The following is a 26819-nucleotide window of genomic DNA, read 5'->3' on the forward strand; positions in this document are numbered from 1 at the left end:
TCTGGCAGGCGAAGAATTGTATAAAGTTGTATGATAGTTTTATTATTTCTAAGAAATTCAATATAAAAAATACAATATAAATGTTTTCTGAACACCATCTTCAGTGACATTATTGGCCTGCTGGGAGGATTTGAGGACTGGGGTCGGCAACGTTCGGCACACGGCTCGCCAGGGTAAGCACCCTAGCGTGCCGGGCCAGTTTATTTACCTGCTGACGTGGCAGGTTCGGCCGATCGTGGCCCCCACTGGCCGCGGTTCACCGTCCCGGGCCAATGAGGGCGGCGGGAAGCCGCGGCCACCACATCCCTCGTGGGGGCTGCAATTGGCCAAACCTGCCGTGTCAGCAGGCAAATAAACTGGCCCGGCCCGCTAGGGTGCTTATCCTGGCGAGTCGCGTGCCAAACGTTGCCGACCCCTGGGCTAAGGTGTCACTTTTAGAGGCACACAGTCCACCATCCCGAGTTAAATGGTATTCTTACACAAGTGTCCTACCACTGATACTCAGAAATAGAATATCTTCTGATTCTAAATGTGCCTGAAGCAAGCCAAAGACACAAACCATTATGAATATTAGTGTATCTATGGTAAAATACAGCTGTTATTTGCACTTGGTAGGAAATTAATGATTCAGTTCAATCATCCCTAGTATATTTAGCATACTAAGTTCCATAACTAAGGTTTGTTATTGTTTATCTAGACTTGAAAGGAACATTCAAGAATGTTTAACTTTGCTCTGTGTAAATAGTGAATTTTCTTTAGGGAAAATATATGAAGATTTGTAAATCGCTCCAGTCTAGAGTGCAATCTCACCATTTTTACTGGAAGAGAAAAGTATGCTAACTAATGGAAATGGTGAAATCTCAATCTTGATCAAATTTTTGAATTCTTAAGAAAACCCTAGAGATGAGTTCCAGGGGCAATACTGAACACTCAAAGTTCAAAGGGAGTTCAGACACTGTGTTTAGGTTTTAGCCCATTTGCAAAATTCAGATCCAGGTTTAGATACTAAGATCTTTGAAATCAAAGGTTTAGTTCAGCTCCATCTCCAGAAAAAAACACATCAATAAAACAATCTCATTTCCTCAGGTGAATGTTTATGGTGTGGAAACTGATCGTTTTGCCCTCCAGTGTTTGTGATCCATCCTTAGCTACAAGATCATAGCTGTGGTAGCAGATTCTAGATCCATACAGGCAGTGAAAGGAGTTACAAAGTTGGTGACATCTTCTTGGGCAATGTTAATCATTAGAAACACTGTAACTAGAGCGGAGAATATTCTTTTTAAAAAATGTCATTATGGTTTTGTGATTCAAGAGTTGCTATGCAGCTTAAGCTGTTGTTGCAAGTGCTCTAAAGCTGAATATTTGAAATACATACTGTAAATTGAATTCCCTGCCCTGCACTATTTAGCACGCGTGCACGTACATGTCCCTTTTATCCCAACATTAGACAGTATATAATAATGTTCTGCAGTATCCTGCATGTGTTTCTGACTCACACCAGTAGCAGTTTACTGCTGTATCACACTTTGCATAGCATGTCTTAATGGCAAGATGCCCACATTCAAGGCTTGCAAAACGCAGGCGGCTGTGACACAGGATTCCTTTAAACTTCAGCTCAAAAATCTACACACAGAGGAGAATGGTGTTAGCATTAAAAAATAAAGAGGAATCTGCTCATTCTAAAGCATCTCTCCATAGATAGACATCATTATATATGAATGTATTCAGATTAAGTCTGACTGATGGAAATTCTGAGAGCAAGAGGCAGCATGGGGAACAACAGTATATTATCCATTCTGCTTCATCAATTACATTGAACAGTGGGTGGTCTATTATGTGGTTTATTACTGCTTTTGAGAAGTGTAGTTGGATTTTTAAAGCATTGTACTTATCTTTAATTAAAGTAAAATTAACAACAACAACTCCTCATATCCTTACCCTTTAGCAGAGGTCTTCCATTTACAAGAGGTTCAAGAAAACAGCACTTGGCTTGGAAAAAACAAGATATCCTTTGAGCCCACTCCTTTTCTTCTGCTTTCAAGAGTTAACCTGTTATGTGGCACTTCCAGCAATATGCTGCTTGGGATGCTTGATGTGGTAACCACCTGCATGTTGCATACAAAATGAGGCACATTATTAATAGCATTATGGTAGTATCCACAATGTGTTAAGTACTGTCTGTGACGAACTGGGACTGTTCTTACTGTGGTCTGTGAATGCTGACAGGGGAGTGTGACTAGGATGGTCTGCATCGGGGGATGGGAGCCGGCCCAAGGGAACATACCTGAGCTTGTAACATGAGAACCCAGGAGGGGGTTGGAGGTCAGATGACTCCGGGGCCCGGGAAACTGAACAAAGGCTGTGGGAGGGGTCGCTGAGGGAGAGTGCGGGAAGCAGGCTGGAAGCAGGCTGGAAGGAGGCTGGAGAGATGGCTGGGAGGCAGAGATGGCTCTGACCCCCCAAGGGGGGTGGGCCGGCATGCCCTGGGACCCCAAGCTGGACCTAACTGAGGGGGGCCCTGTTGTCTGTGCCTGCAAGACCTGTCTTGGACTGTATTCCTGTCATCCAAATAAACCTTCTGCTTTACTGGCTGGCTGAGAGTCATGGTGAATCGCAGGAAGTCGGGGGTGCAGGGCCCTAACTCCCCCACAATCCGCAACAACTGGTGGCAGAGGTGGGATCTACTGCACCCCGTGGACGGCGCTTCCTGCAGTAAGTGACTGGGGAGCAGTAAAACGAAGGGGGATTGACGGGGACCAGGCACGCTGAAGAGTGGGAGAGAGACGGTTATTACCCCTGGGAGTGTGTGACCAGCGAGAAGGACTTTTGCGGTAACAGGGTCCCCCGGGGGGATCGCAGCGAGTGGTCCCAGGGGCGGAGGAGTCTGCAGCTCGACCCTGGCAGAGAGGTGGTGACCTCGAGAAGGGCTGGCACACTAGGGGTCCCCCTGGGAACTGTGGGGAGCTGTGAGCACACAGGCCGGTGAGTGGCCAGCAGGAAGATGTATGCCAAGCGGCTTAAGAGCGACCTGGTGGAGCTGTGCAAGCAGAGGCGGCTGCGCATTGGGAGGCTCACCAAAGAACAGCTCATTGCCCAGCTGGAGGCGGAAGATCGTGCGAATGAACTGATCCCTGTGTCTCAGGGAAGCAGCCTGGCAAATGCAGCGCAGGCACCAGGGTCTGTCCCAGCTGGGAGTGGTCAGCCGGCTGCTGAGGGCTTCCCGAGACCCCTCCTTCCTATGCCTAGGGGAAGGGTGGGGAGGAGCCCAGCAAATACCGAAGGCGCCGTGACCCCCCCGGCCAGCAGGGGGTCCCCCCGGCGAAGCTCGCCGGCCAGCAGAGGATCCTCCCGGCGACGTTCGGCATCCGTGGAGCGGAATTGGCTGGAATGGGAGAAAGAGCTAAAACTGAGAGAGCTGGAGGATCGTGAACAACAGAGACAGCATGAACGGGAGGAGAAAGAGAGACAGCATCAGCGTGAAGAGAGACAGAGACAGCATGAACGGGAGGAGAATGAGAGACAGAGACAGCATGAAGAGAGACAGCGTCAGCATGACCTGGAACTGGCGAGATTGAAGGGCAGCGAACCCCCGGCTGCGGTGAGTGAGGGGGGACCCAGGACTGCACGGAGCTTTGATAAGTGCATCATGGCCCCATACAAGGAGGGGGAGGACATGGATGACTTCCTGGAGGCCTTTGAGACGGCCTGCGAGCTGCACCGGGTGGATCCCGCGGACAGACTCCGGGTCCTTACCCCCTTACTGGACCCCAAATCCGTGGCATTGTACCGCCAACTGGGAGAGGCAGAGAAAGGGGACTACGAACTATTCAAAAAGGCCCTGCTACGAGAGTTTGGGCTGACTCCTGAGATGTACCGGGAAAGGTTCCGGGGTCAAGATAAAACCCCTGAGATCTCATATTTGCAACTAGCCGTCCGCATGGAAAGATACGCCAGCAAGTGGGCTGGTGGGGCCCAGACGAAGGAGGACCTGATTAAACTGCTGGTACTGGAGCAACTGTATGAGCGGTGCCCATCCGACCTGAGGCTGTGGTTGGTGGACAGAAAGCCAGAGAACCCGCGACACGCCGGGCAGCTGGCTGATGAGTTTGTAAAGAGCCGGTCAGGGGGTGGCAGGGAGGAGCCCCAAAGGAACAGGCCCGCCGCGATGCAGAGAGAGAGTCACCCTGGGACCTCCCAAAGAGGGAATATGGGGAATCCCCTCCCACGGGGAATGCCCAGCGTCAGGGACAACCGACCGGCTCGAGGGGACCCACAGGACATGAGCTGCTATTACTGCGGCCGAAGAGGCCACGTTCGGGCCCAGTGCCCCAAGCTCAAGGACAGACTGAGCAGACCGAACCCGCATAGGGTTAACTTGGTAGAGGCCCAGACGGACGAGGGGCAGGCTTCTCACGCAAGAGGGGCTGGCAGCTTATCAACTGCTCAAGAGAGAGAAGGGCCCCAGGCCAGCTCCTCTACGGGGCTGGATGCCCCAGACTCAGGGTTTTTGGTTTATACGGTGGGCGCGGGGCTGTCCCTCCGGAGAGAGTACCTTGTTCCCCTGGAGGTGGATGGGAGGAAGGTCAATGGATACTGGGATACGGGCGCAGAGGTGACGCTGGCCCGGCCCGAGGTGGTGGCCCCAGATCAGGTGGTGCCCAACTCCTACCTGACCCTGACGGGGGTGGGCGGAACACCAGTCAAAGTGCCCGTGGCAAGGGTACACCTGAAGTGGGGGGCCAAGGAGGGCCCCAAGGATGTGGGGGTACACCCGTATTTGCCCACTGAGGTATTGATGGGGGGGGACCTGGAGAACTGGCCAAGCAACCCCCAAAAGGCACTGGTTGTGACCCGCAGTCAGAGCCGGCGAGGGGCCCTGCGCCCTGGCCTTGGGGGGGGTGCCTTGCCTGAGGCGCAGGACCCTAACCTGGTGGGGAGGGAACGCCCAGGGACGCGGCTCAGGGAGGCTGCAGCTTCGGACCCAGCGGGCGAGAAAGAGCAGGTGGCCATCCCTGTCCCAGCTGCTGAGTTCCAGGCCGAGCTACAGAGAGACCCCTCCTTGCGGAAAATAAGGGACCTGGCCGACCTCAATGCGGTACAGACCATGGGACGAGGTGGCCGGAAAAGGTTCCTGTGGGAGAAGGGGTTCCTGTACCGAGAATGGGCTCCCCCAGGGAAAATGGAGTCAGGGGGGATCAGGAGGCAGCTGGTGGTACCCCAGAAGTATCGCCGCCAGCTGCTGTGCCGGGCCCATGACATTCCCCTCTCAGGGCACCAGGGAACCTGGCGTACCCAGCAGAGGCTGCTACGGAGCTTTTACTGGCCTGGGGTCTTTGTTACTGTCCGACAGTACTGCGGATCCTGTGACCCCTGTCAGAGGGGGAGGAAGGCCTGGGACAAGGGGAAAACAGCTTTAGGACCCTTGCCCAGCATAAAGGATCCTTTCCAGAGGGTGGCCAAGGTTAAAAGGGCGGCTCTAAACCAAGAGAGCCCAAAGCACAGACCTCCAGACTGGAGTGCTGGGAGAAGACCACAGCCCAGTTGGAGCCCCAGAGGTATGGGGGTGGGAAAAGGGCACAGGCCGCATAAACCTTCCCACATGCGAACTGCGAGTGCCATCAAGCACCCCCGACCTAAGGGGGGGCGTGGAACGGAAGGGGCCTGGTGTAACTCCCACCAAGGAACTGGAGGGATGCGGGGGCATCCATGGGAACGGGGGTAGGTTCGAACTTCCCCGGGTCACTGGCTAAAGTGACCCTGCTCAGTTCGGTCTCGAAGGGGGGAGAGATGTGACGAACTGGGACTGTTCTTACTGTGGTCTGTGAATGCTGACAGGGGAGTGTGACTAGGATGGTCTGCATCGGGGGATGGGAGCCGGCCCAAGGGAACATACCTGAGCTTGTAACATGAGAACCCAGGAGGGGGTTGGAGGTCAGATGACTCCGGGGCCCGGGAAACTGAACAAAGGCTGTGGGAGGGGTCGCTGAGGGAGAGTGCGGGAAGCAGGCTGGAAGCAGGCTGGAAGGAGGCTGGAGAGATGGCTGGGAGGCAGAGATGGCTCTGACCCCCCAAGGGGGGTGGGCCGGCATGCCCTGGGACCCCAAGCTGGACCTAACTGAGGGGGGCCCTGTTGTCTGTGCCTGCAAGACCTGTCTTGGACTGTATTCCTGTCATCCAAATAAACCTTCTGCTTTACTGGCTGGCTGAGAGTCATGGTGAATCGCAGGAAGTCGGGGGTGCAGGGCCCTAACTCCCCCACAATCCGCAACACTGTCCACACACAAAGAGATATATAACCCCTACCTGGAAGTGTTACAATTGACAATCTGCGGCTGATGTTGACATCTGATCCATTCTTAAAGCGGTGTGGACTCCCAGTAAAGACGACAGAGATGCATGGGTTCCAGGTTCCACCCACGTGAATTCAGTTGCACAGCTGGGATCTAAGAATGGAGTTGAAATAAAGAACGTCAGTACCACGTGGGTATCAGGAAGTCTGGACAACTGCTCTGCTCCTCGGCTCTGTAGAAGCATCAAATGCATATTTCACTCTAAGGCCAGATAATATCCTAGAGCCACAAACAAGCGTTTTATTTGTAGGTCTGTTAGATAAGAGCCTTGTCCTTATCTTATTTATCTCATATAATAGACCCCATAATGCACTTTCAGCTATTGTACAGAATTTGTGTTATTTCTGGCCCCACGGGACCTATGGTGGGACTGTTCCAAAACAAAACTAGAGCAGAACCACATACTAGAACCACGTGACTTAGTAACAGGGGAACAAAACTCTGCAACCAACTTTGGCATTGTTGAGCATAGGAACGTAGCCCCCACTACCCCAGTAAGTCACGAATCACAGGATGACTGTCATGGCTTGTCATTGTCATTTTCAGCTGGCAGGACTATGCATCCCAAATGTCCCAATGCTTGACAGTGGCCTATAAAAGTTTGGATAGCATCATGGTGAACCAAATGAAAAGTATCAGGGACCCAAGAAAGACCATACCACATGGCTCTCATTTATCATTTAGGCAGAAAACAACAACAATACAGCCAAGAAGCCAGCAATTTATGTTAATTTTATACCAAGATACTGGCTGTAGTACCAACGTACAGGCTTGATTCTACCCTCCTCATCTTCGGCTAGCGTTTTTCAGCACACAGAGTATAGGCAGTGAAAATCTGGTTCATGGAGATGTGAGTACAGCAGTGCAAAGCACTCACAAACAAACAGTGTTCCCTCTAACTTTTCCCATACATGTGCGGAAATAATTTTGTTATGTGCACCAATATGGAGGTGATGTGGGCCAAGGGTGTGGGAGGGGGCTCAGAGCTAGGGCAGAGGGCTGGGGTGGAGGGGTGTGAAGGCTCTGGTTTGGGGTGCGGGCTCTGGGGTGGGGTCAGGGGTGAGGGATTTGGGATGCAGGCTGCCCCGTGGCTACAGCAGGGAAATAGGACCCCCCCCCCAGCTCTTTCTCCCCACAGCAGCACCTGGTCTGGGGGCGAGAGGCACCTCTCCCCACCGCAGCAGCTCCAGGGCTGGGACTGCGGGATAGGTGCCCCTCCCCTAGGCATGGCAGGTCCAGGCTGGGGCTGGGTTCAGGCCGGGGCAACCCCATCCTTCCCCCATTGGGGAGACCCAGTACTGATTGGTGTATAGACCCGAAATTGGGCAGCCCTGGCCAGGGAAGAAGCATTCCTGGATGTGCTGATGTAGGGCCTGAGCTGATGCCCACTGGAAAGTCCCCCATGGATTTCAGTGGTCTTTGGATCAGGCCCTTATTGCATTTCTAGGCAACCTCTAATGGAGCCCCAGCCCCAGTTAAAACTGCCTTCCAGTGACAGAACCACTGCCTACGCTCTCATATGGGTGAATGCTCTGGGACCCAAGCAACACACATCCCTGCATGAGCAGAGGTGAATGGAGCCCCAAAACGCTATCACTTATAATCTGTACTCCTGCATCAGATGTATCAATTATTATTATTTAAAATGTATATTGTGGTATCACCTAGACACCTTAACCAGGTTGGGTCCCATTGTGCTAGGCCCTACACAAACACAATGGAGAAAATCCTAGATTTTTTTTTTTTAAAGCCTCTATCCCACCCAATGGGCAAGCTAGAAAATCAGATCAATCCCAGATAACCCAGGACTACAAACGGGTCAACATGTAATTTAAAATGGCATGTTCTCTCTTGCTCCCTTTCAATAGCTAATAACACAATTTCAGCTTGGCAGAAGCACCTATGTAGTTAAAACAGGCAAATCATGCCCTTGCCTGCCAAAATGAGCATTTCAGCCTTTAATGACCTTTGGCCTTGTTTTAAAGCGATGGTTAAAATTGACAGTCAGCTTTCTGACTATGCATGGCTGTGCTACAGATCCTTTACAGGGGTGCGGAAAAGGTAATGAGAGTTTTAAGGGCCTTGCTCAGGACTAGAGAAATCAATTTTTAAAAGAGAAAATTTTCAAAGCTCTTTCAGTTGCACAGGACTTGAAATGGACTCACTTCTGCTTTTCATGAAAACACTGGCAGAGTGATTATAGAAATTTTGCCATTTAAGTTTTCGCCGTTTGGATTTAGTAGATATTCAGGGCCCTGTTTTGCAAGTCACAATTGTTATGTTCCAACTGCAGATTCAGTATCTTACACCTATGTATCATAGACATTCTATATGAGGATATATGGAATCTTCATATATCCTCACAAGCACAGAAATGGACACCTCTCTTGAGAATCTCCTTTCCTCCATCCCATGCCCCAGGAGAAGGGGACCAGAGTTTCAGATGGCAAGTTAGTCCACAGAATCTGCCTTTTTATCACATAAAATATCACTGCCCCTGTAAATGCAGAGCAATGGGTGCATGTGAGCTGGTCTAATACATGCACCACTAGAAAGCGACAGGAACTGGGAGGGTTCCCAGCCAACTACTTTGGAGTGACTATCAACTGGATAAGAAAACTTAAGGAGAAGGGAACATGCCTTCCCATCCACCCCAGCAATTATGTCTACTCTGTGGAATAAAATCTTGTATTTCTCATGATAAGGCATCTGAGAGACAGCCACAGTTCCATGCCACCATAAACAACAAACAATTCAATTTTCAAAATGACCATAGTTGTGTTCATCTTTCAATTAATAAACAGATACATTTAGTCTGTTGATATTGCTTACAAAACTTTGGAAATATTTAATTTTAAATTATTTCTGCATATATATAATATAATGTGTATTCTATATTTCTGTCACTATTTATTCTTTTCTTTAGTCTTTCATTATTCCATATCCAAAGAGCAAGTATTTCTTTTCAGTCTAAAGTGGCTTTTAGACTATAGAAAACAGTAAGAAAACAAAGGTAAAGTCTCCATGAGAGAGCCGTGTATGTGTGTCTCCTCCTCTGTGACAGGTTCCAACAACTCTGAAAACTAAACGCCTGCTGTCACTGCACACAGAAGGCCTGATTAATTGTTACTCTGCTCTCGCAAAATGAGTCCAAAGTGATGTAAAATCCTACCAGTCAGAATGGTAGAGTTCTGCACTCACTGTAAGTGACTGTACAAGGAGCAGGCCAATGAGGAATTGGACTCAGGGGGTTTAGAAATTTAAATGTACAGAAAATGTAGCCACCTATAATCAAGTAAGGATATTTGAATCCTCACAGTTTTAACAGCTCATGCCACTCCTTCCTTACTTGAAGCTAGAATCCTGTTTTTGACATCAAACTGGCTTCTGCTAAAATGACTGCAGTGTCACAAACAGATTATGACCTCCAGGGATCTCTGTTAGTAAAAGAGGATTATGACCTCAGCTGACCCCAGTCAGAACCAGAGGTTTATGACCTCAACTGAACCAAGTCAGAACCAGAGGATTATGACCTGAACTGACCCCAATCAGAACCACAGGATTATGACAGAAATAAGCAGCAAGAGCAGATGAACTATTTAAAAACAAAAATTCTGTTTGCCTATATGTGCCCTTAGCAATAAAATAACAAGCAGGGGAAAAAATTAGGGAAAATATGTGACGTGGGCCAAGCTGTTTACAAACAGAATGTTTCTCTCAGGCAACAGAATCTCCTTAAACATTTCATTAAAAGTTAAGAAAATGCATAACAAACATACTCTATGTATGAGAAACTATTGTGAATACTGCATAACACAACTGCCATACACATCATCAGAGGCAGTGGGCCTGATTCTGCTTTAACTTGCAATATCCTTTCTGGAACGACTAGTGCTGGAAAGAGCAAATGTGCCTTCAGAGCAGTTTGCCAAATTACAGCTGCCTGTCTGTATGTGTGCACTGGAAGAGAAGGTGGAGATCCCTGAGTCTTCTCTGTAATTGGACTTTAAGTGACTTGTGTAAGAACAATAGGAAAAAGAATCCTTGTCCAAGATTTTCAAAAGTGACTATTGATTTTGGGCGCATGAATTTTTGAGTGCTCAATTCGAGGCACTTTAAAGGGACTTGACTTTCAGAGGGTGGATGTTCAGCAACAAAACCTGATGCACCCATAAGTACTTTTTAAAATGTTGGCCCACATCTCCTGACTCCTTTTTCGCTGTCTTCTGTTCAAGACCATCCTTCCTAAGCTAATAAAAAAGAGAAATGAGGAATGAAACACAAAAAATTCTTAATTAACCACCCCTATATTTTCCATTTCATGTACAGTGTTACTGGTTACATCAGGTATAACACAGTAAATCAGGACAGGCCTCTATCGGTCAGTATGCTGTAAACAAAGGTTACAAAGAAGTCTCATTTTACTGATGTTTTACCCTCTCTACAGATTTATTAACCAATTAAAAGCACCTGTGTCAAGACTCAGATCACATATTGATGGCTTAGCTCTTGGATGACTCAACCTTTCGGATGCTTTCTCCACAAGGACGTAACATGCAACTCTTTTATAATTCACATGCAGCACCAAATATAGTTTGCTGTGTTGTGGATGTAGGAGAAGTGTGTCTGGGCAATGGAATCAGAGAGGAAGAAAGAGAAGTACATTTAAAATAAAGGCTATTTGCCTGTCCCTGATTAAAAACATGATTAAAATTCAAAGAGACGAGAAAGAACTAACCTCCTCTTTTTAGGACAATCGGGAGCTGTCAGTGATAACTTCTACAGAAAAGGCATCTTCTATATAAAAGGAGACACGATCCATGGAGAAAAATAAGAAATCTAAAATATGACTTAATTTTTCTATGAGCATCCTTGTCCGTCCGACCCATATTAAGGGCCTGAAACAGCTTCAATTGAAGTCAATGGTAAAACTCCCATTAACTCCAGTAGGAGCTAGAACCTAAGGGATCAATTCTGTGCTAATTCACCCCAACCAATCTGGTTGACTTCAGTGAGATTTCATTGGGTTTAAGAACTTGGTCAGAAACAATGGGTTGTCAGTGTAATTTGCCAATAAATCAGGTCTTGCTAGCTGGCTAGAAAGGTTTGTAATAGTTGTTACACAGAAAGACAGATGGCCAAATTCTACCATGAGCTGCACTAAGTCATTGCAGAATTTGTCAGAGTGGTAGTTAGAGAGAGAAGCCTAAGAGCAGTGGTCTATAGGATTACTTTGGATTTACACAGGTCTAACTTTGAGAGTGTAGTGCACAGTTTTGTCCACAAATCTATTTGTAACAATTAACAGGTGTGAAATGAATAGTTGTTGGCTAGTACAGATACCCTAATGTGAGCGCCACTGTTCATGTTGTGGCTGCTTCCCACACAAGTGAATCGTACTGTAATTTTCAAGAGACAAGGTGTGGGAGGTAATATCTTTTATTGGACCAACTTCTGTTGGTGAAAGAGACAAGCTTTTGAGCTTAGGTGGAGCTCTTCTTCAAGTCTGGGCCAGATCCTGACCTGAAGAAGAGCTTTGTGTAACTTAAAAGCTTGTCTCTTTCACCAACAGAAGTTGGTCTAATAAAAGATATTACCTCACCCATCTTGACTCTCTAATATCCTCGGATCAACACAGCTACCCCAACACTGCATAAACCAATGTAATTTTAAAAGTATGTTTACAAATTAGCAGTGTAAGAACCTCAAAGTAATTAATAAAATAAATATGACTCTACCCCAGCAAAGTGCATTCCTATGAGCCCCTGAATATCAGCAGAGTCACATAACTGGTACATTTCTGTTTCCATCAGCATGTGCTAATTAAGATTTGACTCTGCTGTAAAACAGAGGCTGTAATAGTCCTACCTATTTAATTGTTCTCCCCCCCCCCAATATATTGATTTCTGAGGGCTTTTGCTAATAGATCTGTGGTGCTCACAAATACCCCCCTAAGGGTACGTCTACACAGCACCTGGGAGGTGCAATTCCCTGCTTGGGTAGATGTAGATGTTAGAGCTAGTGCCTAAAAACAGATATCTGCCCAAATATAACACAACACAACCCCCTGGGTACATACTCAGGCAGTCAGCCCAAGCCCCCATCCATGCCACAATAGCCATACAGCCATTTTTAGTCACTAGCCAAAGCAGAGTTAGCGTGTATATGTCTACCCAAGGTGGGAATCACACCTCCCAGCAGCTGTGTCATCTCAGGTGAAACTTTTGCTTTATATCCTGCTGTGTAGTATTGATAATAGACCATTGGTGGTGTTTCTCAGACTGACATTAACCCTTCAAACCTATCTCTTCTTCAGGAGGGCTTCAGCCATGGAGTACAATTTGCTTACTCTTCAGTATATTATTGCTGACCATCCCAGCCATACCCATGGGGGAAACTGAAACCTGCCTACCTATCTTAGGGATTTCTATGGCAACTGTTATCTAACCACTGATAGCTCTATGTTAGTTCAGTAAACGTAGGGCCCATTATTGCAATGGAACTATAAGTAGGCAAAAAACAATGTGATCAGAGGAGACTGAAGGCAGCAGTTTCACAAGACCTAAGCTTCCTGGCTACAAACACGCTGGCCAGGCAACGACCCCTGTTCTTGGCTCAAATCTTAACAACTGATCCAGCTGCCCCGCATGGGCGGGAGGGAGGGTTGTGAAATTTGGTTTTTGTATCTAGGACTAGAAGCACATGACGGTTTCTAATGTTATCAGAGAGAGAGGACTACTGTTAGATACATAATATACAACCACAAGGCTTTGTTCCCAGTTCTGAGAATCCTGCTTTAATCTTCCCCTGAATAAACAAAACAGAATAATGTTTTCAATGAACACATACTGGGAGCTTCCGCCTTGTATTTAAAAGAATAAACACTGACCTTGTGCCAGCTCCTGTTTTCTGTGACCTCTGCTCGCTTTCCCATGTGCTCTGCTTCTCTTTCTAATTGCTGAAGCTATCTTTGGCCCCTCCATGCCCAAGATTCTTCTCTAAATTGTGTCTATTACCTCCTGCCCTTTACAGGTGGTGGATCCACAGAAAGAGGCTGTAGTGTCACTATTTGGGGATCTGGGCCAGAACTTCTGTAACCTTTGGAGAAGGCTTCTGTAACAGCATCAGAGACCTATTTGACTAAGGTGTCTTCTGTGTTAGACTCCCGCACTTGAACTTTCTGCCTTATCCCTGGCACCAAGCAGTTCCCCCCATACTCCGGCATATCTCCATATCTCTAGACTGTAGATTTGTTTTGCTATATTCTGCTGCTGGAATATAGCATCCACTCTAATGCCCCTAGCTGCTGGAATGGCAGAAACCCTTGCACCTCCCCAGATCTGTTTTCTTCTGGCATATCCCCAGGAAAGGTTCAGTTCAGCCCTAAACTGGATCATAATATGAGGGGCAAGAACTGGAAAATATGCTCTACATAACCCAGGCACTCTAATGCCCCTAGTCTCAGACATTAGTCACAAAACTATTTTCCAGAAAAAAAAACACTTATGAATATTGTTTTGCATTTGTTTTAGTTCACAGATGCTCTCCCTGTCTCCTCTCAGTCGGAATATCATTCACACACAGTGCAAAATAAATATCCAAAAAACCACACTGAGACTCAGTTCTGCTTTGAAGCTAATTCTCTTTTCCATAGCATCATGGAGGAACACAGTCCATGTCTCTCTTTTCCATTCTCTTTCTCATAGTTGGACCTTCACCTCACCACACCTCACTTAAAACCAAATCACCAATTATTCTATGACTTAGTTACAGGTCAGTGATGTTCTGATGACTGTTAAACAATCCAGGCGTCATGCAGGAGAAAATGACTTGTTAGTGATAACTGATGATGAGATTAGGAGAGCATTTACAAAGGGAAACGGGTGACTTCTGTGCATGGACAAAGCAAGTAATGTCTGAGAATGCATAGCTGAAAACAAGCACTACAAATCTTTGAAAATCGTAAAGTAGACAGCATTGCAGTGGATGTGTAACTGTATACGCAGATGAGTCATAAGACCTGTATATCCAAAGTTGTATCAGTATATCCAAAAGCCACCTCTGATTTGTACCACTAACTGAACTATTTAATGAGAATAAACTGTGATTTTATATCCGGTTATGTAATATTTCCGATGCAGAATGCCTCCCGTTTTGCACCCGAGAATTGGTCGCATTTCAGCAAGGACTGAAGTACTGTATAGAACAGGGGCGGGCAAACTTTTTGGCCTGAGGGCCACATAGGATTTCATAAATTGTATGGAGGGCCGGTTAGGGGAGGAGGTTGTGGCCTGGCCCCCACCTCCTATCTGCCCCCCCCCCCCCCCCGGACTCCTGCCCCATCCACACAAACCCGCTCCCTGTCCCCTAACCGCCCCCGGACTCCCGCCATCCCATCCAACCCCTCCTCTCATTCCTGACGCCCCCCCCCCGGGACCCCTGCCCCATCCACACACCCTCGCTCCCTGTCCCCTGACAGCCCCTGGACCCCTGCCATCCGATCCAAACCCTCCTCTCCTTCCTGAGCACCACCCACCTTCCTCCGGGACGCCTGCCCCATCCAACCACCCCTTCTCCCTGTCCCCTGACTGCCGCTGGAACCCCTGCCCCTGACTGCCCCCTGCCACCCCATCCAACCCCCTCTCCTTCCTGACTGCCCCCCCCCCGGACCTCTGCCCCCATTCAACCCCCTTTCCCCCCCACCGACTGCCCCGACCCCTATCCACAACCCCGACCCCTGACCACCCCCTGAACTCCCCTGCCCTGTATCCAACCCCCACTGCTCCCTGCCTCCTTACCGCGCTGCCTGGAGCACCGGTGGCTGCTGGTGCTACAGCCGTGCCGCCCAGCTGGAGCTGGGCCACGCTGCTGCTGTGCTGCCCCAGGAGCTCACAGCCCCACCACCCAGAGCATTGCGCCAGCGGCGGAGCGAGCGAGCTAGCTGAGGCTGTGGGGGAGGAGGGACAGCAGGGGTGGGGCCGGGGGCTAGCCTCCCCCTGAGCCAGGAGCTCGGGGGCCAGGCAGGACGGTCCCGCGGGCCAGATGTGGCCCACGGGCCATAGTTTGCCCACCTCTGCTATAGAACATAAAACGCTTTGGGACCTACTGGATTAGACATGCTCTATAAATGTAAGGTGATGATATATATTTATACTATAGTAACACCTCAGAACCCCAATCAAAGATCAGGGTCCCATTGTGCAAGGCACTGTACAGACAAGTAACAAAAATAGTCTCACCATAAGAACTTACACTCTGAGTACTAGACAGAACCCAACAGGGGAACAAAATACATACATTGGGTGGAGGAAGGTTGAGAGGATGAGGTAACAATAAAACCACAAAGTAGAGCAGAAAAACAGGAGGCACAGCTGCCCCCCACTTGCCAATCCCAGGCACTGGTGTTTTGTAGGTATCACAGCAAAGGCAGCATCCATCTGGCCTGATTATGTCAAGAGGAAGTTGTTTGTTTTTATCCTTATGCCTTATGACAAGAGTTTCTCTCTTTGTACTTATAGAAAAACAGCATTGTTGGCAGCAGCACCTGCACTGAGCCCTGCATACTGTGGGGGTTTCAGTTATTTATGCTGTCTTTAAGCCTAAGAGAACAGTATTTGATTAAGAAATCTCTATTTAAATCTGGACCGATACTTAGTGCTCTACAGGATTGATCCAAAGCCTATTGAAATCAATGGAAAGACTCCCATTTACTTCAGTGGCTTTGGTTTTGGATCATGGCCTAACTGAGTTATTACATTAGCATGAACAACTGATACTTAATGCAAGGTCATCCACTAGCTGCACGTCTGACCCATGGCAATCTATGGAGAGACCACGGTAAAAATGCCATCAAGGTTCTTAATCTGGCAGACCATTTCTGATTTTTCCCCCTTTAGTAAGTGTAACACCAAGAAAGAGAGATTCTCCTCCTGATAATGGCTATTACCCACCAGCAAAACGTCTATCTTCCTTGGGTTAAAAACATAATTTCATCATGTACAACTACAATATACATCATATACAATTGCAATACCAGCATATGCATGTCCTGTATTTACCTGTCTAAGGAAGAGACTAAACTGGAATAATTTAGGGGGAAGAGAGGTCCAGTTGTATGATAGCAGAATATTGATAATAGCCAATCCCCTGATTAGAGATGATTTCAGCAAGAGGACTCACATGTTGACTGAATAGGCCTGGCCCCACCCACATTCTGCTCTGCGTGCGGCTCCAATCCCCCAGTGCTGACCTGGCTGGGGCCGTAGCGCCCGCCCTCCCAGCGCTCCGGGACTGGGGAGGCTGTGGCCGTGCCACCTGCCCTCCTAGCACTCTGGGACTGGGGAGGCTAGCCTGGGGCAGGGGCAGTGGCCGTGGGGGGCCTCTGGGCTCCTGCAGGGGGGCACAGAAGGAGTGGGGCCTCAGGCAGAAGGGACGGGCTGGGGGCTAGCTGCCCATGGCCGGAGAGCTTCTTCTGCTGACATAGCTACTGCCACTCGCGGGGGCTGGAGTAGTTAAGCTGACAAGAGAGGTCTCTCCTATCGCCTTAGAGCCGCTCCATTAGAGAGCTTACAGCAGCATCTGTGCAGCTACACTGCTGTAAACTCTCTAGTGCAGCCGTGCCCTTAGTGTCCCAGACCCGAAGAAGAGCTCTGTCTGAGGAAAGCTTGTCTCTCTCACCAACAGAAGTTAATCCAATAAAAGATATTACCTCATCCACCTTGTCTCATTAAAGTCTGAAATTTCTTTATAAAGGTGCTGTTATTAACCCCATTTTGCACAGCTGAAAGGTTGATGTAAAGAAAATAGCTAGGCAGCACACTTATGTCAAGAGACAGCTTCTTCAGGAGGGGCACATTTTGGCTCGTATGAGAATTGCGTGCAGCCTCCTCTGACGAAGAAAAGCATTGACAGTGTTTGTTAATAACAACATCCAGCCACACTAATAGCAGCCAGAATAAGCAGGGGTCCATACCACAGCATCTTGGTCTCAGGGAATATAGATTGCTACCAACACCCTTGCTAGAAAACATTATCAAACCCAGACAAGGGGAGACAGTCTATAGGATCTTTCTGAGCTTCTCCTACATAAAAAACAGGGAAACACCACTCCTGAGCTGGTCAGTCTTATCCACAAAAAAAATGAAGGGAGACAATCTGTGGGAATTGGACTCAGCAGAGCCTGGAAATAATTCAGCTGAATGGTTCCACCTGATGTGTTTGACTGAAGGTAAAACTTGTTTAAAAATCTCCTAGGTATTACAGGTGTTTCAACTCTCAGTGGTCATTGCTGAATTAAGGTAGCCTTCAAGCACCAGAAACAAGCAAGGTGAGAGAGAGGCTCCCAGGTTACAGAGAGGTCGTGGAGGGCCCCCTCTCAGCTGATAATGGTTGTCAGTTAGAGGCATCACATCCTGACTGAAAGCAGAAACCAAATATTACTCCATCAAAACTCACCAGGAAACCACAGAAATCTGCAAGATGCATTAGTCGCCAAGAAAACTTATTTTTTTCAGGGTGGGGAGCTAAATATGAGAGCTGTTTGTTTTCAACAGCCCCAACAGGGGGAACTAGAATTCCTGTTGCCTGACCACCTGAACAACCCTGCATTTCTTCATAGCAAAGGTTGCCACCTGTCATGCTTTGATGGGCCAGTCCCAGTTTTGGCTGCATCCTTAGCTATTTCCTCTGCTGGCCCTGTACCCAGCAGAGTCTAATCTGAAGTGAGATGAGTTTACTTCCTGTGATTCCTGTCCTACCCATCCACTTAGCTGTCACCATCCAATTGGCAAACTGAAATAAAACAATAACTAATAAGTCAGGGCTTGACAGGGGCCTTTGTAACTCTCACTGATTAATACAATAATTAATATAAGATTGGCAATGACACCTCCCCCAGTGACTCCCTCTATTAGCTCCCTGTTTTCCCCCATATCCAGTTCATACTTCTAATCATCACTGTCAAGGCTCTACATAACTCTACTCCTTCCTAATTATTCAACTTGGTCTCCTATTGTGTTGCTCTACCTCCACACTGTGACTGATGCCAGGCTCCATGTTTTTTTCCATTTCCCCTACAACCATCTCACACTTTTACAATAAGCAGCAACTCATCTCATCCCTTTTATGTCATGTCCCCTATTCCTGACCCCCTGTTTGGTTTTCACTCAGCTGAGCTGGAGTAAAAGTGGAATGGCAGAGACCTTCTAGGGAGGGGAGATGCCAACATAATGGACACGCCCTAGCACTGAGATATAGCTCCTATTTGTCTATTCATCAATTAATGGACAATAAATGTGGGTGGGAAAAGAAATGAGGCTTATTCATGGCACTGACTCACTGTGTCTGCCCACTAGAAATAAGATTACTTAGTTGTACATTTCCATCAGACATCATGGTATTGACTCACTATTTACAAATGGGATTTAACTCCTTATAACTATCTGGCAGTAAAGATTGTGTAGGGCAGGGGGCATCCATACTTTGCTCAAGTGAAGGACCCCGCACAGGCAATTTGCACAGGATTCTAAGAGTTGTACCTAAATTGCATAAAATGGAGCAGAATATGGTTGCAGTTGCTTTGAAGTTGGTGATGCTGCCTCAGAAATTACAATCCCAGGGTTAAATGCTCAGTCTTGGTCCGACTGGCCTGGACTCTATTAAAGATTGAGAATTGGTGACTGCACCGTTGGCCTTTGTAATGCCTTGTTTGGCCTTCAGGCCTTACTTTGGGCATGAGTAATGCTGTCTCCAGATCATTCCGACGCTCCGAGGACAGAACTTGCTCCAACAGAGCTAGTTACAGAAATTCTACTTAGCAAATGAGCTGAATATTTCACAATTTCAATACCAGCCTCCTTCTGAGACAATTTGATCCATGTACTTTAACTGGATCATTGTCACTTTTAGAAGAAATATATCATTTCATTTGATTATATAATGACAGAATATTTGTCTACTGTCAGAACATGTGGCTGGCTAAATAAATGTGTATATACAACTCCATGTGAGTTCTCTATATAAGTAAGTGACTGCTTGCATGTACAGTGATCCAGATTGCCTGTACATATGTCTATTTGTAAGCACTAATGCAGGACTTGCTTCCAAATGACTGCTTATGCAAATCTTGAAGGCAAAGTTTAGGGGGTCACAAAGGAGTTACACTGATGTATCACAGATGAGGAAATAGGTGTTTGTACCCAGTTTTGAAAATGTACTTGAACATGTTAGAGGCAATTAGGTGAAATAGTTCAGAAGTTTAGGACTGTGAAATTTATATCTGCTACCTAATAAAATCACAAGTCTTGTGATATATAACCAAGGACATTTACATATAAATCAGTCCCTTCCTATTGAGAAATGTCTGCCTAGGGCATTTCCTTGTATATCTGGGAGAGACTCTTATATTCCTGCTGTGAAGGCTCCCTACAGATATCAACATGTAAATAGACCAAATATTTATGTAATTGTGGAATCATATATTTCATAAGGAGGCTCCTCACTTTAGTTGCAAGCTTGAAATTGGCAATCTATTACAACATCCTCTGTGACTGGAATGAGTATGACAATGCTTCTGGACTGCAAAAAATGACTGTGATCCTGCAAAACATGTACACACATTGGTTGTGTTTATACATGTGAGTAATTCTATTTAGCCCAATAGGGCTACTCATGTGTGGAAAGTTCCCCATGTGGATTACTGTTTTGCAGGATTAGGGTCAATAACAGTAAATGATAGGTGCAACTTTCATTTAAAAGTTGAGAAGAACCCCACGTATTTCCAAGATATATATATATACACATATATTTATTTTTATTTTTTCTTTATTTTTCTGTGCCTCTGCACCTCTTATTTTCAGACAGACAGAAAATGAAATTTTCCTTCTTCTAGATACTTATCCACACTAAACCTCTGCACCATCTGAAAGTCTACCATCACCAGTAATTGCACTGCTGTTGCAGGAATCATCATAAGACTTTAAAAGAATTACCTTGACATTTCATGATATCTTGCAAAGATTCCCTTTTACTCAGAGTGACACTGTCATCACAAGATTTCATAGGAAATGTCAAGAGATTTCATGCAATAACTTATTTGTGCCAACACCACTGCCTCATAGAATTTATGCAAGGTGGGGATGTACAGTACTGAGGCATCAATCCAGCAAAGCAAATGAGTAGCCCCACTAACTTCAATAGCATAACTTGTGCTTAAATTAAGCCTATATTTAAGTGTTTTGCTGGATCAAGGGCCAAGTTCTTATTTATTTACGTTGGAGGTGATAATCAGACTTTTCTTGCTCTTAACTTTCTTACGTTTAGTAAGTTTGGTTAATCAGCTTCACCTCCCACAGCCCAAATAACTGAAGCATGCTGATGCGAGTGAAACACAAACCCACAGCAGCATACAAAGCCTGGGTGAAGGCTCTCCAATTTAAAAGTTACTTGTTGTGGCAGCTCTGAATATAGGAATCCTGAAGCAGAATGGGATGTTTGGTTTGTTTATTGGTATGTCAGTTCCCAGAATCCTCTTCCAGGTCAGCCCTATTATAGCACGTTCAGTGTGTGAGCTCTGGGAGCAGCCTAAAAGATTTGGATGGATTTGTGGTTGCACTTCCTTTGCTTGTGCATGTATGTGAGGTTTGTTTGTTTGTTTGACTTTGTTTACTTTTTAATCAGAAGCACTGATCTTTGATCATTTCTGGCACAGTCAGGGTAAGTTTGAAGGCCTGAGATTGAAAAATATCCCATGCTATCTGGGAATCTAAAACTAAAACTGCATATGTTGTCACAGAAACATTATTTTAAATGATGGCTTTTTGCAGGGTAAGTTAATGAATAGCTGTTGCCTGACAGAAAAGAGGTTTGGTCAGTGAACAAAAAAATCCCCACTTTGCCTCAGGTTCCATTTTATAAGGTAATAAAGTAAACTTTTTTATTTTTTAATGAAAAGGCCATAATGCCTTTGGATTCACTGAAAGATGTTTAAAGCCTTTTGAAAGTTCTTTATCTGCCAAGCTGTGAAGTAACACCTCCCTCCCCCAGACACGTACACACACTTCTCCTTTCAACATCTATTCCAGAGTGAAAGATCAAGGAGTCCTATGCTTACTCTGCAGATAGACGGATACACAAAAGAATAAAAGCTGAGGAAAATTACAGTCACACAAATGGCCTTGCATAAAATGAGAGTCATTGCCTCACACTTGTAGTCATATTCTAGTCATACTTTTAAAAAATTACCTTGAGTGATGATGTAACATAAAAGGCATAGTGTAATGGCTTTAGAGCCATTGTAAACAGTGTAAACAGGCCTTAAAGGTAAGCTGCTTTTTCAGAAAGAAGCCTATTTTTAATTACTTCAATAATAATGATTACTTCACTGGTGATGGAAACCGAGGGATGAATGAGCCAAATTTGAGTGAGTGGTGTTGCAACCTCGTGTGCTAGATTGCAATGCCCCTCTCTCAAATTTTGGTACATATTCCCCTCCACAGATGGAGACAGAGAAGTGGATGGGCCAAACCTGAGTGCCAGGGTCTGGGTTGCGACACCAAGAGTAGGGAGCCATGCCCAGCCAGCCCTGTGGGACGGGAGCCGCTTCAACTGGAACTGAAGGCTTTGGGGGGTCAAAGCAGGACACGCTGTGAAACCCAGGACTGTTGGCAGATCTGTGTTTGCGTGTATGTAACAGCTGTGATGCCCTTAGCTTTATACAATTATATTAAATCAGGGTTTCTTACACATTCTCATAGTATATGTCGGGTAGAGAAAACTTCTCTGGGCTAACTTCCTAAGAAGAAAGTGCAGGGTTGAGGGGACAGTCTCTGGAAGAATGTGGGGAACAATAGTGTCTTTCTGAAGGCTGGACGCCATTCTGGAAGATATAACTTTAGCCAAACACAATGCAGGGATAACTGAGTGAAGTTTTATGTCCTGTTATATAGAAGGTCAGACTAGATGATCTAATGTCCCTTTTGACCTTAAAACATATGCATCCATGTAAGGCCTCTTGCCTTAAATCGAGTTTAAACTTTATGGCCATATACATGGCCGGAGTGGAAATGAGAATCAGGCATACTGTGTACCAAGGCCCCAGGATTTGTAAATGAGAGGTGCCTAGTCACACAGTGTCTATTTAGATATGTTACATTCTGACCCCATTCATTTAAAGGAACGCTGTGAAGATAAAAATCAAATAGGACTAGATTGTGCCTTTTAGACACAGGCTCTTGGTAAGAGGTGATGTGGAGCTGAATTGCTCCAGGGGGCAGGTGGGAGGCATTTTGCACCAAGAATGTCTCTTGATGCTCCTGGGCATACAGAGGCTGCATACAGCCCTTGCACTGCAGCTTACTCCCCATTGTGCATCCAGTTGGCTCTACCTTCCACTCAACCTTCCCTGCTCATTTTGGAACTTGCAGTTCCCCAGAGGACTAGAGAAAGAACAGTCCCTGCGCTTCCCTGAGTGTAGCCAGGGTGGCAAATCTGCTTGGCCCTTACATGGGCCATGCAAGGGGATAGGAAGGCTCCTTGCATACTCCCCATCTCCCAAGACCAGACAGAATCTGGCCCTAGGGTGACCAGACAGCAAGTGTGAAAAATCGGGACAGGTGGTGTGTGTGTGTGGGGGGGGGGGGGGGGGTAATAGAAACCTATATAAGAAAAAGACCCAAAAATCGGGACTGTCCCTATAAAATCGGGACATCTGGTCACCCTATCTGGCCCATAGAGAGTTACTACCAATACCTTACGGGTCACAATCCAGAGAGATGATGAGCACCTGCAACTCCCATTGGTTTTAATGGGAGATGAGAAATACTGAATGCCTCTCAGGATTTGACCTTAAATTACTAAAACAAAGAATTATATGATGAGAATTTGCTTGATGGCATTTATGCTTTTGTGTTTAATTTCACTGAGCTTGGACTGTGAGACAAGACTGGTGTGATCTGCTAACGCACTAGTTCAGTACTGTTGTGCTCCAGTTCCCAAAGATGTTGCAGATCTGATGATTTTTAAAAGTTTAATTGAATTTCTGTGCATATTGGGTTTTACCAAACTTTTATTTTGTTTACAAAATCTAAATTTTGGGTTAAGTGAATGGATAGTGTCCCTTTCACACCATAACAAAGCTGTCGTCAGATATCGTTACCAGTCCACTACAGGGCAGGGTTTCCAGAGGAATAGCAAACTCCTGGGGGAATTCAGCACCAAAAAATTAAAAATGCTGCCCACAATATTTTAAAATTCTGCATATTTTATTTGTCAAAATCACACAACATAATCACACCAGTTTCAATTATTTTGGTAATTTATTTCAAAATACCAGTTAGCAAATATGTCTGAAACAATACAGATAACAAAAAAGATTCCCCCAGGAGTAGAGAGTTAAACAATAACCCAGTTCCTGTTTCTCTGTTATGCTTTCATTGGGTGCCTCAGTCACACGTGCCAGCGGGGCACATCTTGGGGGAAAACTCTGCTCCTCCTGTCTCAGACACCCACACCCTCTCCCCCTCAGAGCCCAGCCATGGGGTGCCACCCCAGCCCAGACACCCACATCCCGCTCCACCCCCACCCCCGAGCCCAGCCATGGGGTGCCTTCCCAGCCCAGACACACACACCTGCTTCCCCTCAGAGCACAGCCGCTGGACACCACCTCCCAGAGCCCAGAGGTGGGGTGCCTCCCCAGCCCAGAGACCCGCACTCCCTATCCCCAGAGCCCAGGGATCCAGAGAGAGAAACAGCCTGATGCTGGGTCCCAGGGTTGTCTGGAGTTATTAAAATATCTGTTTACTGTTTCTATTTCAGTCTTTATTCAGAACTGATTTCGTATTCTGCCCTTGAAACAAAAATCCTCCAATGCCAACAGCACTCATGAGCAACACTTTAATAACATAAGTGCGTGAGTGCGCCCGAAAAGAAAAGAAATCCATTAAAAAACGATATTTAAAATCAAGCTTCCAAATATAATGTATATTTGGAATCAATAATATGAATTGACAATAAAGCACAAAAATAAAATCTATATTACAAATCTCATAGATTGGCTACAAATCTCATAGATTACCTAAAAAGATAGGTTTTTAGGTAATCTATGAGATTTGTAGCCAATCTAAACTTACACTGTATGTAAGCAGGAAATCTCTGCTGGAAAAGAAGCATATTTAACAGAAATATATTTATACTTAACCATGTGTAAACTATAGGTCATGTGATCCATAGGGTAGCTCTGATATCCATGGCAGGAATGATGATTTACCTCAAGTTTCTTTGTGGAAATAGTCTTACTTCAGATTCTTCCATGCTCCCATCTAACAGGGGATTTCTATAGGGTAAGCAGACAGCAAATGTGAAAAATCGGGACAGGGGGTGGGGAGTAATAGGAGCCTATATAAGAAAAAGACCCAAAAATCAGGACATCTGGTCACCCTAGATTTCTATCAGTGGCATATAGCATTCAGACTGCAGCCCAAGCCTTCGAAAAAGGGGGGCATGCTTTGACCATAGAATATGTGGTATGCGTTTAACTTACTTTTTATTCTGAATCCTACAATCTGACAGAGTAAGAGCCAATCAGATGCAAAATGTGTTCCATCTCTGAAGTGGAATAACTCATCCATAATAGCTGCCCAAGGCATACAGTCTCAAGGGAACTCAATGGACATGCATGTATAAACATTCATTCTGCCAATTTAGCTTTACAAAGCAACTTTCAATAATACAGAAAACACGCAAAAAAGTTTTAACCAGTTTGCCTTTTTGGCTATTTATCAACATTTTTCCTTCTTTCTGAAGAGCTGAAAAGTGCTGGAGTTCAGAATGTAGCTTTTGTAACCTACTGGTGACTTTGTACTTTGGATGTTGTTTTGCTGACATTCGGAATTCTTTTTCACATCCCCTGTGGCAGGGTGTGAGGCAGGCACAGCCCTAGAAACAAAAGAAGCCTTTTTCAAAAAAAAGAGAGCAGAGAAACCGGAGCATTGATCGAGCAGCTTAGTCTTCGGTTCAACCATGCTGAGACATCCTTAAATCAAAAGACTAGGAACTCAGGAGTTAGACCTTCAACCTGCATACATTACCTTTTCTGTAAAAATAATTAATAGATTCATAGATTTTAAGGCCAAATGGCCCATTATGATCATCTCGTCTCTCCCTTTCACTTGATACAGGCCATAGAATTTCACTCAGCAACTCCTGCACTAGCCCAAAACTTGTGACTGAACTAGGGTATACATGTTAGAAACATATCCAGTCCTAATTTAAAGGAGAACTGACCACAATCCTTGGTAACCTGTTCCAATGATTAATTGCCCTCACTGCTAAACATTTGCATTTTATTTCCAGTTCTAATATTTCTTAACGTCCGCTTCCAGCCACCGGATCTTGTTATGCCTCTGGCTGCTAGGTTAAACAGCCGCATGCAATATCTAGCATCAGATATTTTCTCCCATTGTAGATAGATATACATTGTGATCCAGATACCTGCTAACCTTCTCTTTGACAAGCTAAATAAACTGATTTCCTTAAGTCTGTCATTGTATGGTGTGTTCTCTAAATCACAAATCATTTCTTGTACTGTTCTCTGAATATTTCTTTTGCCCTCAAGAGCTTTATACAGAAGGCATTCACTGCTATCCATTAAAATGCCAACATTTACCCAATTACTACCCAGTGGTATTTCAGATAACACAATATTTCCCTACACTCAGGATAAGAAATAAGGTCTGGATTCCACAGGGTGCTGAGAACTTGCAACTTTCACTAACATCAGTGGGAGTTGTGGGGACTCAGTACCTCTCAGGCTTTTGGGGGATGGCTACTGCACATAATGCTGTTGCTTTTAGCGCTTTACAAACACGCACAAATTAAATCTCACTGTTCCCCTGCAGAGTGGGGCACAGAAAGGAGGAGTGACTTTCCCAAAGTCAAGCAGCAAGTCAGGGACAAAGCCAGGAATTGAATCAAGATTCTCTCAGGTCCAGTATCCTACTCGAATTACCAGACAACCCTCTAGTGGTTCCAGTATGGCATGAGGCGAGACAGTTATTGAGTGCAGTGCATCATTTGGAACACTTTTAAAGATGAAGGTCCAGATTGTCGTTTTTGCCTCTACAGCCACCCGAGGGAGTGTTTTCAAAGGTGTAGTGCCTGAGCAGCCATTGATGGATGAGTTCTGCATTGAAAGGGATTATAAAGAAAGCAGGAAGCTGGCCTTAGTGGTGGGGGAACCTGCTTATAAGTGGCAAACACAACATCCATTAACAGGATGGATTGTGTGGCTCCCCCCTGCGACAGACACAGAAATTCCCTGCAATGTCTTTGGGAGATCTTAATGTATTAAGTCTATGTATCAGAAATCTGCCCCTTAGAATTCATTTTCCGGAAGCTTTTTTTTCCTTGAAGAACTCAACTCTATGTTCATCAAGAGCCAGTACACAAGGGGTATGAACATGCAAAGCAAATGTC

At 45.9% G+C, this 26819-nt stretch overlaps 1 long non-coding RNA gene across 1 annotated transcript; it reads right to left on the reverse strand.

Annotated features, from left to right (window-relative positions):
- Positions 1 to 422: 422 nt before the first annotated feature.
- Positions 423 to 26819, reverse strand: LOC135981167 (uncharacterized). The gene is made up of 3 exons (XR_010598128.1): positions 24613 to 26819; positions 6304 to 6443; positions 423 to 2105 (listed from the first exon to the last, which is right to left on the reverse strand). It is a non-coding gene; the product is annotated as an uncharacterized LOC135981167 (long non-coding RNA).

This window comes from Chrysemys picta, chromosome 2, assembly GCF_011386835.1.
Source record: "Chrysemys picta bellii isolate R12L10 chromosome 2, ASM1138683v2, whole genome shotgun sequence".
NCBI lineage: Eukaryota > Metazoa > Chordata > Testudines > Emydidae > Chrysemys > Chrysemys picta.